General features: G+C 45.1%; 1 pseudogene; it reads right to left on the bottom strand.

The window, feature by feature from the left end:
• Positions 1 to 3,486: 3,486 nt before the first annotated feature.
• LOC139029126 (uncharacterized) lies at positions 3,487 to 4,506 on the bottom strand (annotated as a pseudogene).
• Positions 4,507 to 6,865: the final 2,359 nt, after the last annotated feature.

Below are 6,865 nucleotides of genomic sequence, written 5' to 3'. Positions count from 1 at the left end.
AGTGACTTGTATTGAACAAATAAAAGTGTTAATGGAATACTTACCACTAAGCTATGGTGAACTGAGATTCTCCCCTATATAGGTATTTCTCACGCCCAGGAGAATTATGATCTACTGTTTAAATGGAGTGGCTCTGAAAGCCTCTCTGGTTGTGAAAGGAAACTCCTTTGACAACGAGCAAGAGAAAGAGAGAAGTGCTTGTGGTGCCAGAGCAAAGAGCTTTTGGAGATTTTGATTGTTTTGGGAGTTTTCCAGCTCTATTTTCTCTCCCCGTGTCTGCTCTTTTTAAAGACTCCGTCTCCCAGAAAGCTTTGCCCTGCGGGGGAAGTGCTTCATGAGCATCAGCCACCTGCAGTAGCAAAGAGCACAGTGATACTGATCACACACTTTTGAGTTAAAGCAGCTGCACATTCAGACAACACATTTCACAGGTTTGCCACTTTGAACCAATACTGTGACTGGATATTTCTGTTACGCTATTAGCTAATGATTACACGTATCTTTAAATGAATCAATGAACAAAAGAAAATAAATAGTATAACATGTTTTGAAATGTTGGCATTATTGATCTGTGACAAGAAGTGTGAGCCTTGGGCAGACTTGAAGAAATTAGAAGTTGACAAATAGATAAGCTTTGAGTCTGTGGACATGTCGATATGATTCCAGGGTCAGAGCACACTACTTCTCAGCTCTTATAATTATCCTCCTTCCTTTCCTCCTCTTTTCCTCCAAAGATGTAATCTTCGTACATGCAGAATCACCCTCTGTATTCAGGAATAACTGGGCTAACTCCATCCTCTGGTTAATAAGCCCAAATTACTTCACTGTGTGCACACTGGAATCGCTATAAATCAGGCAACTTAGTTAAATCAATCAAATGGATGTTTGATATGTTCTCCTTCTAGATCCATTCAAAATGAACACCTTCTCCTGAAGTTCATCAATATCATAATGCTGATTCTCAGAGCAGAAGCAAACAGATGGAAATTGAACTGACTGTAATGTCAATTTTACCTGGGCATAGCATAGACTGGTGTTTTGGGATTTGGCATACTTCTCTCTGCAAAAAAAGGGATTTTTAACCATTTCGGAGAAGGAAAAAGGACTAGATGAATAGTAGTAGCAACAGTTTGATGAGAAATGTTTATTTCTGTTTCCATCATTAGGTTGAAGACGTATTTGATATATTTGTGAAGGCAGCACTAGAACAAAGATTACTGCATTGGTTTTTCATGTGCTTATAAACATCACACGGCCATTACGAATATCCATTCAAAACCAGACCACAACCAGAATTGTTATTTCAAGACATGGCAAATATGCAGTATGCAGCAAACAGGATAGTATTTGAAATATCCCTCAAAAATGTAACAATCTGTATAAAAATGAGAAAAATAACACTGTATTCGAGTCTGAGTGACTCTTCTGATTGGGGCACAGGTAAAGGCCTACGTGGACAGCAAGTGCATCCCAGATCAAGACACCTCTGTGTCGCCGAGACATTTTCATAAACTCCTCTTAGGAAAGAACCTTCTACAAGTGACAATATTGGGAAAAGAGGACGTTTTATCCTAAGTAAAGTCAAAATTGTTAGTATTCTGTATTTAAAGGACACCTAACAGCTTACTGGTTGCAAAAACTTTTGGATGAATGTACAGTAGCTAAATAGAGAGAAGACAATTTTTAAGATTAAGCCAATTAATTGCGATGTTGCTTTCGTTGGCAACACTTAACAAGAAACCAGTGGATTACTGATAAATAAATGCAAATATAATGCTGAAATAAAGTGCAATTCAATTGAGATTTATGCCATGAATAAAGTCATTGGGGACAATACTAAAAAGTTCATTTTGTCACAAGTGAAAATACAAAAGTCACAGTTTTGTCATTGGTATGTGCAGATTGTTCCAGGGCCCCATCCATAGCTCCTCCTCATCGGAATACGTGCGATCGCTCTGAGATTCTAAAGGTTCTCTCACATCCTCATTGTCCACTGTTGACTCCTGCTCCTCCGCGTTCCACGTTCTCTCGCTCCTGGCCTTGGCGATGTTGGACTTGGACGCAATGCTCTCAGCGCCCGTGGTGCTGGAGGCCAGGGAGCCGCTGGAGGGCTGGGTGTTTAGGTTCTTGTCGGCCGAGGACGTGGTCGCCACGGGGCTGTTGAGCGGCAGTCTCTCCTCGTGAGTCACCGCCAGTTTGTCTAGTTTCTTAAAGTGCTTGCCCAGGCGCACTGGGGAGTTGACCTTGATGTTGTTTGAGTGGGCGGCCCGGCGGGTGCGTATGACTGAGCCGTTCTGTGCCAGGTACACGCTGCCGTTGACGTTGCTGTGGTTGGTCAGATTGGACAGCCGGTTCCTTTGGGGCTCCGGAGCACTGTCCTCCCCCGTGGAACTGGTCTCATACTCCCTGTCCACCACCAGCTTGATCCGCTTCTTCCTCCCGTACTGAACAACAACAACAAGCAGACAGATATACACTGAGTGTACAAAACATTAGGAACACCTTCCTAATATTGAGTTGAATTCCCCCCCCCCCCCCCCCTCAAAAGCGTTCCAAAGGGATGCTGGCCCATGTTGACTCCAATGCTTCTCCCAGTTGTGTCAAGTTGGCTGGATGTCCAACTTGACACAACTGGTGGACCATTCTTGATACACACGGGAAACTGTTGCGCATGAAAAACCCAGCAGCGTTGCAGTTCTTGACACAAACCGGTGCGCCAAGCACCTACTACCATACCCCGTTCAAAGGCACTTAAATCTTTTGTCTTTCCCATTCACCCTCTGTATGGCACACATACACAATCCATGCCTCAATTGTCTCAAGGCTTGAAAATCCTTCTTTAACCTATCTCATCCACTTAATCTACACTGATTAAAGTGGATTTAACAAGTGACATCAATAAGGGATCATTGCTTTCACCTGGATTCACCTGGTCAGTCTATAACATTGAAAGAGCAGGTGTCCTTAATGTTTTGTACACTCAGTGTATGAGAGACATGAAGCTTAACATCAAGACATTATTAAAGACACTCAGTGCACATTGTCACGCTGGAGAAGGAGCTGTTGGAGGAAATTAGTATATCTTCTGAGGTGAATTAACCATCATCTTTTGTGCTTCTTCACACAGACGGATGAGAAGCAATCATTAACCATTTACTGAGAGCTTTAGAAGGAGGAATGGGATTATCACATCACAGGACATTGCTTCCACTATTCATGAAAGAAAAGGCAGCGACTAAAAAGAGAAGAGGGGAAGAGAGGCCATGCGGTTTGGACTCTGTAATTGGCTAAAATGGCTTCTATTACAATAATACATTCCACTCAAATAATTGCAAACGCAATCAAGGCATTCGGAGATCTTACTTAATGGGATCGGAATTCAATTGAATGAAGATGTTAGGGCTTCATCTTCCTCTGTGCTATGCACCAAGCTGTTTCCATAACTACCGCTGGACGGTCTCGCCGTCGTGGCTCCCTCCTTATCATCCTCAGGGGTAGGGGACAGGGTCATCTGAGGTTTCCATGATGTTACCTCTGACCTCTGTCGAGGCTCGTCTCTTTCCTGTTGAGACCATTGTAAGGCTCCCACTGGACCTCTTGGACGATGACCCTTCACTCCTCAGATGACTCTCCGATCTCAGCCTCCTCCCCCGAGGACTCCTCCTCTTCCTCGCTCTCCTCTTCGATGGTGTTCTCAGGCCCTAAAGTGTGTGAGGAAGTTGTGGATCTAGCGCTTCTTGTCCAGGTGGATCTAAAGCTCCTGGAGCTTGGGTCAGAGACTTACTCTGCTAAGAGAAGATCTCTGTTCTGTCCCACTGTGCTGTGTATCAGAGGATGTTCTCCACTGTCCTGTCTACTCTGACTGCGGCTGGAGACCACAGAGGATCTCCTGCTGGACGAGGGCGTCTGTGACCGTGTCCCTGACTCTGTGTCCGCCTCTGCAGACGTCACACTCCTCTTGTCTTCTTCAGTCTCTGATCCTGACCTTTATCGGACTCTTTCTCCTCAGAATCCCCAGCCTCTCTCTCTCTCTCTGTCTGGGACTCCTCCTATCTCAGACTACTCCTCAGAATCCCCATCTGACTTTGACCTCCTCTCCTCCTCCTCCTCAGAATCTCCCTGGCTCTCCCCCTGCTCTGGGTCTGAATCCACAGCCCTTTCCTGGGCCTCCTCTCCTCCAAAGTCTCCTCCAGAGTAGCCCCTGCAATCCAGTGTGGAGGATGAAGCAGTGCTCATACACCTCCTGTCTGAGAAGGCCTCCCCTGGGACCCTGCTGCAGAGCTGCTGCAGTCCTGTTCACGACTGTCCCCCGCCAGGGAGGCCTGCCACCTCTACTCCCTCTCAGAGTCACTGGAGCATTAGGACCTGGAACCATACATTCTCTGCTCAGCTACAGAGCTCACACTGAGGATATCCTCCTCTCTTGAAGCCTGCTTGATATGTTTATACAGTTGAAGTCGGAAGTTTACATACATTTAGGTTAGAGTCATTAAAACTAGTTTTTTAAGCACTCCACAAATTTCTTGTGAACAAACTATAGTTTTGGCAAGTCGGTTAGGACATCTACTTTGTGCACGATGCAAGTAATTTTTCCAACAATTGTTTACAGACAGATTATTTCAATTAAAATTCACTGTATCACAATTCCAGTGGGTCAGAAGTTTACATACACTAAGTTGACTGTGCCTTTAAACAGCTTGGAAAATTCCAGAAAATGATGTCATGGCTTTAGAAGCTTATGATAGGCTAATTGACATCATTTGAGTCAATTGGAGGTGTACCTGTGGATGTATTTCAAGGCCTACCTTCAAACTCAGTACCTTTTTGCTTGACATCATGGGAAAAATTGTAAAAAATCAGCCAAGACCTCAGAAAAAGAATTGTAGACCTCCACAAGTCTGGTTCATCCTTGGGAGCAATTTCCAAACGCTTGAAGGTACCACGTTCATCTGTACAAACAATAGTACGCAAATATAAACACCATGGGACCACGCAGCCATCATACCGCTCAGGAAAGAGACGCGTTCTGTCTCTTAGAGATGAATGCACTTTGGTGTGAAAAGTGAAAATCAATCCCAGAACAACAGCATAGGACCTTGTGAAGATGCTGGAGAAAACAGGTACAAAAGTATCTATATCCACTATATATCCTATATCCACTATACTAATTGAGTGTATGTAAACTTCTGACCCACTGGGAATGTGATGAAAGAAATAAAAGCTGAAATAAATCATTCTCTCTACTATTATTCTGACATTTCACATTCTTAAAATAAAGTGGTGATCCTAACTGACCTAAAACAGGAATTTTTACTAGGATTAAATGTCAGGAATTGTGAAAAACGGAGTTTAAATGTATTTGGCTAAGGGGTATGTAAACTTCTGACTTCAACTGTACGTCTCGGCACCTTCACCAACCACTGTTTCACCGAGGGCTTGGCCTCATCCCAGGCCTGGAAGTAGCTACCTATGTTCATCCTCAGCATGCTGTCGGAGCACTAGGCCTTAATTAGTTCAGGGAAGCCCCCACCATCTCCTCAGTCCCTCCGATCATTGGAGAAGAACTTCAAGGGGAATATCCTGGCTTTGTTACACGGGGGGTGGAGTGAGAGGGGGGCTCACCAGGAAATTGCAGAGTTTCGTGACTGTCTTTAGTTTCTGAGCAGCCGTAGAGGAGAGGTGGGGCCAAGGGCTGCAGCAGCAGTGCTGGTGGTGGCTGTTCCTGCACTGGCCTGTGACGGGGGGACTGCAGGTCTCCAAGTACCTGTTGGGGGGGCCACTGAGGGGGCTGCGGGGTGGTCCTCTGCCCCACCTAGATGGCCTCCTCCCACCATGCATGGCCACCTATGTTACAGTCACATCAGCCCAAGCTACCGTTAAAGCCACTGTTGACCATTCACCATTACTGACCCATTACTGAACCAAGCAGGGGTTCCTCCAGGGACATACTTTTCATTGAATTCAAAGGTGCATCATTTTGAATCATGCAAATCTGCTACCTCTCCATCCGACTCCTGTGGACTGCAATAGTAGTAGCTCCCATCGTCTTCCACAATCACCTCTCCGTACTCATCATACAGGCCTGTCGGAGATATCAACTTCCTGCGACTACCATACTGAGGCAGCTCATACCTGTAGGGAGACACAACGGTTTAGTTACGTACTGACTGACACACATACACACACACACACAGACACACACACAGACAGACCGACAGACAATGCACGCACGCACGTACGCACACACACACTAGCAGCCATAACATATTTTATTCAACCTCTGTCCATACACATTTATCAGTATAATTCTGCCATTTGTTTTTCAGAAGCGAGTGTGAAACAGAAGATGTGATTCGGCCCGGGTCTCCAGTGGCTCCTGGATAACAGAAAGAGTGAGAGGTGGGCGGTAAAGGAGGCTCCTTATGGGATTTTACAGTCATTACCCAAGACAGGCTATTTCTTTTCTCTGTCTTTGTTCAGCCTGTCTTTAGTGCCAGAGGGGGGCAGACAAGGCGTACAATAAGATCCAGGGCCCACTCTCTACAGAGCGTAGAAGTCAGTTCCCTATGAACCCAGATTAAAGACTTTGAGTGCTCCTAGGGAGAAACCGTCTCCCTAAAACAGAAACAGACCATCAGCTTAACAGGGCTGACTGTGACTGTATGGACACAGGGTGTGGTGACCTTTAACTTACACTCTTAAGAAGTAAAGGTGCCTGGAAGAACCTTTTTGGTGGCCACACAGGCAGAACCTTTCCAGTTGAAAAAGGTATTTGAGGAACCTCTGTGTAAAGGTTCAAACCGGGACACTATTGTGATTGGAAGGGTTCCATTTTTTACCTTTTTTTAAAAATAATATAGTGTTG

Source organism: Salvelinus sp. IW2-2015, linkage group LG18 (assembly GCF_002910315.2).
Source record: "Salvelinus sp. IW2-2015 linkage group LG18, ASM291031v2, whole genome shotgun sequence".
Lineage (NCBI taxonomy): Eukaryota > Metazoa > Chordata > Actinopteri > Salmoniformes > Salmonidae > Salvelinus > Salvelinus sp. IW2-2015.
This window is presented reverse-complemented; position numbering and strand designations above follow the sequence as displayed.